Source organism: Antechinus flavipes, chromosome 2 (genome assembly GCF_016432865.1).
Source record: "Antechinus flavipes isolate AdamAnt ecotype Samford, QLD, Australia chromosome 2, AdamAnt_v2, whole genome shotgun sequence".
Lineage (NCBI taxonomy): Eukaryota > Metazoa > Chordata > Mammalia > Dasyuromorphia > Dasyuridae > Antechinus > Antechinus flavipes.
The window spans coordinates 273,213,074-273,223,384 of NC_067399.1; positions in this window are offsets into that span (position 1 = coordinate 273,213,074).

Here is a 10,311-nt window from a genome sequence, read left to right on the forward strand (position 1 = left end):
CCTCTTCTTCTTCCTCTTCTTCCTTCTCTTCTTTCTCCTCCTCCTCCTCCTCCTCCTCTTTCTTCTTCTTCTTCTCCTCCTTCTTCTTTTCTTCTTCTCCTTTTTCTTCCTTTTTCCTCACTTAATAGTACTTTATTGCTTTCCAATTGCATGTAAAAGTAGTTTTCAACATTAACTCTTACAAGATTTTGAGTTCCACATGTTTCTCCCTCCCTCCCTTCCCAAGACAGCAAGCAATCTGATATAGATTATAAATGTACAATCACATTAAATCTATTTCTACATTAATCATGTTATGAAAGAAGAATCAAAACAAAACGGGAAAACCATGAGAAAGAAAAAAAAATGGAAAATAGAATACTTCAATCTGCACTCCATCTTCATAGCTCTCTTTCTGTATGTGAGTAGTATTTTCTATATCAAGTCTATCAGAATTGTCTTGGATCCCTGTATTGATGAGAAGAGCTATGTCTATCATAGTTGATCATCACACAATGTTGCTGTTGTTACTGTATACAATGTTCTTCTGGTTCTGTTCACTTCATTCAGCATTAATTCATGTAGGTCTTTCTAAAGTTTTTCTGACATTCAAAAGGCATTGCTTCTTGATTGAACTCTAAGGATAATTTCTGCCTCTGGTCCCTCCTTTCCTCCTGTCTATCCTTCATATTACTACCAGAGTAATCTTCCTAGTGTACAGCTCTAATGATGTTATTCCATTGCTCACAAACCTTCAGTGGTTCTTTGTTACCTACTGAATAAAGAATGTAAGGAAACAAGCATTTGTTGAGCACCTATGTCCTAGATACTATACTAAGTAATTTACAAATATATCTCTTTTAATCAATGGAGCAATGGAATAACATCATTAGAGCTGTACACTAGGAAGATTACTCTGGTAGTAATATGAAGGATAGACAGGAGGAAAGGAGGGACCAGAGGCAGAAATTATCCTTAGAGTTCAATCAAGAAGCAATGCCTTTTGAATGTCAGAAAAACTTTAGAAAGACCTACATGAATTAATGCTGAATGAAGTGAATGAAGGTGCAACAACCCTAGGAGATAGGTACTATTATTATCCTCATTTTACAGTTAAGGAATCTGGGGTAGACAGAAATCAAATGACTTGCCCAGAAGTAAAACTAATAAGTATCTGAGGGAATTTGAACTTATCTTCCTGGCTCCAATTTGGAATAAAGTCCAAACTCCTTAGCTTGACAGCCATGATTTTTCCATAATCCAACTACTTTTCCAGGCTTAAATTACAGTACTTCCCTACACGTGCTTCATGCATCTAGCTGACCTATATTACATACCATGCCAAGAACATCCTGTTATTTTCCACATCCCAGCTTTTGCTGGTGATTTTCCCCTATGTATTTAATGCCCTTTTCTTCTCTTTTCATCCCTCTGATGGAAATGCTACCCAGCTCAAGGGCCAATTTAACTCAACAAGCTCTCATGAAGTGACTACTATTTGTTCAGAACATATGATGAAAAAATGACAGTTCCAGACTTGGAGGAGTTTAAAATCTAATAGAAGGGATATGATATGCATATAAATAAGTTTTAAACAAGAGAGAATGTGATAAAGGCAAAAGAAAGATCCAGGCAAGGTACTCTAAAGAAAATTTGATGAAGAGAGATATAATTTTCAGCTGGAGGGATGAGGGGAGACTATATGAGGAAAATATTTCATTAGTTGGGCTTTGAAGAGAGAAAAATTTCTAAAGACAGAGATGAATGTATGTTGCAGATATAGGGACTAGGGAGAGCCTTAATTAAATAGCAAACTACAAAGATTTGTATGAGACTTAGATTTTTGTCTACAAAGTCTAATACAAATCTTAGACCCTGTAGATAAGAAGGAAGGGCAGCTAAGTGGTGCAGTGGATAGAGGACTGGATTGGGGATCAGGAAAGTCTCCCTGAGTTCAAATCTGCCTTCACACATTTCCTAGCTGTGTGACCTTAAGCGAATCACTTAACTCAGTTTCCTCATCTATCAAATGATCTGGAGAAGGAAAAAGTAAATCACTCCAGTGTCTTTGCCAAGAAAACTACAAATAGGGTCACAAAGAGTCATATACAATTGAAAACTACTTAAGACAATAGGGAGCTCCTGAAAGTTCTTGAGGAGCACCACAATGTGATCAGGCCTTCCTACTAGAAAGCTTATTTTTTCTGTGAAGACTCCCCTGATCTCTGTAATCAAAAGAAATTCATCTTTTCTTGGAACTCATAGATCTCTGGCCCTTTTTAAGCATCTGTTGTGTTGTAATTTATATTATAGTAATTTGTGCAGTCTTCTGTTGTGTCTTATTCATCTTTGTATTTTCCTATAATTTAAAAGTCTTCACATGGTATACAATGAATGAATGAATGACTAAGAGGCAATATTGTGCTGTGAAAAGGGCACTGGACTTACAGTCATAGACCTTTCATAGAGTTGAAAGTAATTTTTAGAAGTGATTTAGTCTGTCTATCCACATTTTACCAATGCAGAAACCAAGGTTCAAGTAATTCCAAGTAATTCCATCAATGTCACAGAACTAGCAAATGGCAAAACCCAGATCTCTAGAATTTAAGCAGACATCTTGAGTTCAAGTCCTGATTCCATCACTTAATAATTGTGTGTGAATATGGACAAGTGGGTCTATGGGAGCCTTAGTCCCTTCATCCGCAAAATGGGGACACCTTCCTTTTCCCCATGAAGAGGAATTCCTGCCTACCCACCTCAGAAAGTTATAATGAAAGTGATTCATAAACCATAGAGAAATGTGAGCCAATATATATGTAGATTAACCACAATCAATTTTTAATTCCAGATTTTCTATTGGGATCATGCTAGGCTTTGGACAGGGGAGTAGATTTAGCAATAGTCCAAGGCTAATACAATTAGGAAAAGCAACTGTGCAGCGAATAAATCAATAATTCCCAAACCAAAGAAAACTTCTTCACCACTTATTTTGGGATTCTCTGAAGCACAACTCCCTTCATTTAGGCAGATGACCCCAAAATTGATTGGGTTCAATTCAATTCAACAAGCACCTATTTTATTAAGTACTTACTGGGTATGAGGAATGTGCTAGATACTGTCTATGTTCTAGAGGAATTTTTAACTTGGGTCTCATGAATTTGTTTTTATTTTTTTCATTATATTTAGATAATTAATCTTTCAATATCTAACAAGATAATATAGCATACATATGATTTAATATAACATAATTAGTGTTTCAACATAATTTATTTCCTTTGCAATATTATGTGTTTAATTTTATGCATTTGAAAATACTATTCTGGGAGTAGCTGGATGGTGCAATAGCCAGGGAGCACTGGCCCTCAGGTCAGGGACTGAATTCTAATCCAATTTTAGACACTGGACAAGTCACTTAACCCTGATTGCCTCTCAAATAATAACAACAAATTATTCTGTCAATCAATTTCACCAGACTGCCAAAGGGGAACATAAAACATACCCCAAAAAAGTTTACTATTTCTATCTTAGAACAAATCCAAATTATCTTGGTAACATATTTCAACAATTTATGGCTTAGCTCTTCTACCTTCCAAACCCTCACCTTCCATACCTGCTAGTTCTTGATAACTCAGAAGGATAATGAGGGGAGAAGGGAGGACTAAGTTATTTTTCATATGAATTTTGAAAAAGGATGTATACATGTGTGTATAAATGTCATAAGGAGCCATAGCTGTACAAGTTTTTCAAGCAGGTAAAAAAATTTCCCTGGACTAGTTGAGATACCCCCACTCCAATCCCAACAGGATTTTCCCAGATAAAATTGGTTGTGGTTCAAATACCACATCTGATAGTCACACTTAATACCCTTGGCTCCATTTTCTTCAACTTAAAAATGAGGAGGCCAGCTGACTTCTGAGTTTCCTTGTTTCTAAGTCTATGATCCTTCGAAATCAGGTTGATAGTTTTATAATTTCAAGAGTTATTTTTGCTCTTTCTTCCTCTCCTTTTGTTCATCCTTCATGCACTTGATTCTCAAACTAACTAAGAGTGACTAGAACCCCACCAATTCTTTTTTTTTTTTTTCCTGCAGGGTAATTGGGGTTAAATGATTTATCCAGAGTCCCACAGCTAGGAAATGTTGAATGTCTGAGCTCGAATTTGGACTTAGGTTTTCCTGACTCTAGGACTAGTGCTCTATCCACGGCATCAATCTTCCAGTTCTTGAAGTCACCTAAAAATCAAGTCACCAGAAGAATCTCTGACTCTGGATGCATCGGGTTTATTTATTCACTTATCTTAGAGTTAAGTTACATTCATCTAAACTCTCCCTTGCTTTGCTTTTGTTATCTTCTGTACACATAAATATCTGAGGCCCAGGCGAAGGAGAGTAAAGAAATTCATCAGCACATTGACCCTTCCCCGCAGCTTCCAGACTTCTGCTCAATATGTCTGGATCTCCTCACGTCTGGGAAAAGGCGAGATTCCTCCTCTGTGAGAGAGATCCAGATGGAAGGGGAGAGGGGAAGGGAGGAGGTAACCCAAAGTCACCACTCCAAGCCAATACAGACATGGAACTCAGGTGGTTTGAATTCTACTCCCCCTAGGCAAATGTGCCTCTGACTGGGTTCTCATCTCGTTGGCTCAAGGCGTTCTCAGCTGCCAGAGACACTAACAAGTGGGGCTGAGTTGTAATTAAGATTTCATTCATTTCTGCGGTATAGAGCACAGCTGCAGCATACAGAATGAGGGAGGAGGGGCCGCCGTCTCCCCTTCCCCCCTCTCCCAGCCCCGCCACCCCCAGCCCGCTCTCCCCCGGCCCCGACTCAGCACAATGACAGGGAGCTGGGCACCGAGTACAAACAGCTGGATGTTTTCTCCTCCAGCTGTTGGAAGGTGGCACTCCCCTCCGGCTCTCCGGGGCCGAGCGGGAGCAGAGGGGGTGCTTGGAGAGCTTGGGGGTGCGTGCTTCGGGACTCCCGGGGCCGAGAAGGAGCGTGTCAGAGGCCGGCTGCGGGGCCGCGGCAGGACTGGGGCCGCCGGCTATGAGTTACCTACGCTGGTTGCCGTCCCAGCAGGCCTCAGGAGCCAGGAATACTCCTTTCTTTGTCTGTCCCCGAGGCGCATTCGAGCTGCTCTCGGCTGGCACCGGGGGAGATAGTGGGGATGAACCACTTCGGGAAGGACGGCCGTACAGGTTTTCTCCAAAGGCAGTCCCATTCTCCCTTCGCAGCGGGGGAGGGGCACGGCTCGCCAGCCATGGCTGAATGGGAAAGGCTCCGGGAGGCGGGAGCCCAGGCAACCTGCAGTAATGTAGCCGGGCCGGGAGAAGCTGCATTGGGTCGCAAAGCATTTGCCCGACAGCTCACGCTTAGGGAGAATTTTAAGGTTTTCAGAATGACATAAACACACACAATATCTATATCTATATCGATATCGATATCTATATCTATATCTACATCTATATCTATATATATATCGAGAGAGAGAGAGAATTTTAAGGTTTTCAGAATACTATACGCACATATGCATATAAAATCTCATTTGATTTTCATAATAGCCTTCCGAGGTTGACGCTATTATCCCTGAATTACACAAATGAGGAAGCTGAGGCAGACACCGGTTAGACGTTTTGCCCAAGATCACAGTTACTATGTATTTGAGGGAGGATTTTAACTAGAGTATTTCTGCCCCCAAATCTACTGTTCTGGGGCTTTATATACCTTTTGTATATTGTGGGCCCCTTTGGCAGTCTAGTGAAATCTATGGACTCTTTCTCAGAATAATATTTTTAAATGTAAAAAAAAAAAAAAAAAAAAGCACTTAAGATTGCAAAGGTTACCAATAACACTGAAATTTAATTTTTTATTAAAGCTTCTTATTTTCAAAATATATGCATGGATAATTTTTCAGCATTAACTCTTGCAAAAGCTTTTGTTCCAAATTTTCCCTCTTTCCCCCTCCCTCTTCCTTAGATGGCAAGTAATCCAATCTATGTTAAACTACATTGAAATTTAAAAGTCACTTTTTCCCCATTCAAATTTACAGAAATCTATCTGCAGTCTCAGTTTAAGACCCCCCTGCCCTGCACCACCTACTATCAGTATGGTAGTAGTGGAAAGAGCATTCAATTTAGAGTCAGGTGACATGCATCTAACACTGGGTTCAAGTCTCACCTTAGCCATTTACTATGCAACTGGGCAAAATCATTTAACCTCCTCTGAGCTCTAGTTTCCTATTCTGCAAAAGAAGGGTAGTAATGCCTCACAGAGTAGCTGATGAGAAAGTCGTTTGTAAACCTTGTATAAACCTTAGCTAACTGGGACTGCTATTAGGCAGGTCAGCTATCCTCTCGCCAGCAGGGTTTGTCCAACCAGGCAGTTCTTCCATTTACGTCACATGGCAAGTTGACCACTGCTGAGGGCAGCCAGAAGAGGGCAAAGTAGAGTATGACCATCCCCAGTGTCCCGCTGTGGTTCAAGGATCTGGTCATCCATATCTGCCTCATAGGGTAGCTGTTGAGAGAATGCTTTGTAAGCCTTAAATTAATCTACAAATGCCAGTTGCTGTTATGCTACACCCTAGCCAGAAGTTAAATACCGCCATACCGTGGCCAGCCAATCATGGGTCTATGGTAGACACGGCCATGGATCAGATGGATTCCATCAAATCTGTTGTCCCTAATCTGGGGAAAGGGTGGCTCTGCCATTGCCTAAAGCAACATCTTGCTATGGTCCAGGGACTGACCAAAGAACTACTACCATTCCAGGATGTAGGGGATGGTGAAGAGCCCATAGAAGAAATATAAAAGCAAGCCAGCCAGGACATTGCCAGGTTGCTAAATAGGAAGCTGGTGGGTCTGGGCAGCTGGCAAGCCAAGTCCTGGGAGGGAAGGGCCTGAGGCTGGGCTGACACGTGTAGGTGATTAAGCAAACAGCTGGGCATAAAAGGGCAATCCCTGCCTAAGGCTGAGGGGACTGGGTTCTAAAGAGGGGCCAACTAAGAATAAACTGAAATCCAGACATCCAGGTTAAGGACTAAGACCAGCAGAAGAGTGCTCCTGGTACAGAGATTCAAGCTGATGGCTCGGCGCTGGATCAGGTGGGTGAAAAAGTATTTCTGCCTCCCAGGAAGGGGAAGAGAAGAAGAGTTGATGGTTTATGGCTCACCTTTCTCCAAAGCCCCGTTTCTTTTATGACAACTGCTGATATCCTTTTCTCTGCCTCTCAAGCCTGCCAGGGTGCCGTGCTGATTCAGCCGATAGCTTAGGCTATCTGAACATACTATAAGAGAAAGTTTCCTGCATAAACCTTTGTTCCAGCACCAGCAACCTGCATGAAGTACAGGTTTGGACCTTGTCCATGAAGCCTGAAGCCAATAAGTATCAGAGAAGATCCCCTTCTAGAGAAGGGAGATAGAGCAGGAAAAGGAAGGTTAGGGGAGGAGTTTTTTGAGGGTGATGGTGTTAGCTGCCAATGGGTCCCTTTGGAACAGATCTCACATGGAAATGGAGTCTGATGATTATGTCCCTCTCCTTCCATGGGAATTGACAGAAACAGGTGTCAGAGATTCCTGGCAGCTGTTGTTGAAGAGTCCCCTCCACTGCTCTCCCCATGACTGTCTCAGGGAACAATTAATATGTAGGCTTTCCTCTGGAGTTTTTGGAGATAGGGAAGTAGCCTCCAGGGAATAGGAAATCTTTGAAAGTACAAGTGGTTTTGACGGTATGTGGGTAAGAGGATACGATGATGATGGAGCAGTGGGTGGCCTGATCAGTGGATTTAATAGCAACCAGTATCATGTTTTCAAGTGAAAAAGAATGAGAAATGAGAGGTGGCAGCTTTGCCAGGATTTGACCTCAGGGGCTGGGATCCTGCAGCCCCTGGAAAGGAGACGTGGAGTGTAGGGAAAGGCTCAGAAGCTGCAGAGGAGGAGACTGGTGTAAATGACTTTGAGAGACACAGTTATCACTGTCCATCAAGAGCTAGATGAATATCATGACTCCGGCCGGTATGACCCATTCCACTGCATAGACTGGCAGAAACAGATATCTACTAGGCTGATAAGGTATCCCTTAAAGGAAGGGAGTGTATTGTATGCCTAACACCTAAAAGTAATTTACTGCACAATCCAGCTCTTAAAACTTCCCCAAACACACACACACATCACCAGAGAACATGAGCTGCACAGGGAAAACCCCCCAGAGATGTCCCCCATGGCTTTCACACCCTGCCTCCTTCTAAGGCTTAACCACTACCATGACAAAATGGGACGGCTTAAACCAAAGCCCAAAGGTTCAGATTGTCTTTTTGTTTATTTTGGTTTATACCATCTAAAGGTAGAGGAAGTACAACTAGTGTTGTGGGATCAGGTGGGACCACCTACACAGGAATTTATGGTTTTAGAAGATGGCCAGATTCTCAACTCCAGTAAGTCAGAACCTCAGTCCCTATGCAGCCCCCTCTCCCCCCTCCCGAGAATCTGAGGACGTATGCAACAGAGACCAGTGAGAAAGGTTGCAGCTTGGACAGGTGCCTTCTACCAGGATAAGAGGCATACAGATCCTTACAGTTGGTGGCAAGAAGTCAGTATACTTATTTTCAGAAGGACGATGAGACCAGCTTCTAATTAGTGGATGGAAGCCCTGCCACGGGAGGAGACCTTTCAGGTAAACAGAGTAAAGTTTGTGCCATGGAATCTTCACAGAGACAAGAATGATAGGGACATGTTACCTTGCCCAGAAAGGAAAAAGAAGAGGGGAAAGGGAAAAAGGGGGGAGATGAAGAGAAGAGGAAGGAAAAGAGAGGAAGAGTTTCTAACTTGACAGTCAATGCTGACTAAGATAGTGAGGAGGTGGAAGAAGAGGAAGAGGAAGAAGTCTAAACCAGATGGTAAAGTTATGCTGCAATTTTTTAAAAAATTAAATATATGCAATTCTTTTAAATATATTTCCATATTTGCTATGTTATGCAAGAAAAATCAGATCAAAAAGGGAAAAAATGAGAAAGGAAAAAAAACAAGCAAACAAACAACAAAAGATGAAAAATATGCTTTGATTCACATTTGATCCATAGTTCACTCTATGGATACGGATGGCATTTTCCATCCCAAGTCTATTAGAATTGCTTTGAATTACTGTATTGCTAAAAAGAGCCAAGTCCATCACAGATGATCACCACATAATCTTGTTACTTTATACAATGTTCTGTTGGTTCTACTCACTTCACTCATAATCAGTTCATGTCATTCTTTCCAGGCTTTTCTGAGATCAGCCTGCTCATCATTTCTTGTAGTACAATAATATCCCCTTACATTCATATACCATAACTTATTCAGCCATTCCCCAATTGATGAGCACCCACTCAATTACCGGTTCCTTGCCACTGCAAAAAGGGCTGCTACAAACTTTTTTTGTGTTTCAAACTCCATTTGTTTGAAGAAGACTAGTTGGTGAATTTGTTTCATACAAATCAAAACTTAATAGGTAAATATAAAGACAGAAGCATACATAATATATATTACATCATGTACAATATAGTCTATATTATAATATATTATGTATGGCAGTATACATAACATATAACTATATTATATTGTCTATTATGTTATATAATATTAACATAATACTGTAAAAGCTTAATAGTTAAAATAAAGGGAAAAAATGTTGAGATCATTCAGAGTATCAAAGAAGATGGTGTCCTTTTCAAGGATATTATCAATAGTTACTGCATTCCTAAACCAAACATCAATTATCTTGTTTTCCTGATGTAACAAAAGCATCTACCCCAGCCTTGCACACATACACAACCTTCCCCATATATCTAATCCCCTCATTTTACAGATGACAAAACTGAGGATCAGGGAGGTTTGGGACTTCTCCATGTTCACACTGGTGAATAACTAGCTAAATTGACATTCCTCTTTATCTAGGACAGTGCTCTATTTTCTGTATCATCCTACCTCCTTTAGAGATGTGTGTGTGTGTGTGTGTGTGTGTGTGTGTGTGTGTGTGTGTGTTCTAGAGCTCTCACTTAGTCCCCAGTAGGACTGGCTGGTGACTTTCTAGTTGGGTCTACAATTGTTTCTCCTTACTTGTCACTTGGGTCATTGTTGGTCCATCACCAATGTGTCCACATCAATAAAAGCCTTACCTCACTCTATTCCTATCTGGCATTTTCGACTGTTTTTTTCCTTGCCTTCTTCCTGAGGGACTCATGTGTATCAATGACCATTGCAATTATCCTGCCTTCCCCTTTGTACCTTTAGGATTCTTCAGAAAGGGCTTCTCTATTTTCTTCAATTTTCAGGGTCTGCCAGCCCTAGGTAGAGCTTGAA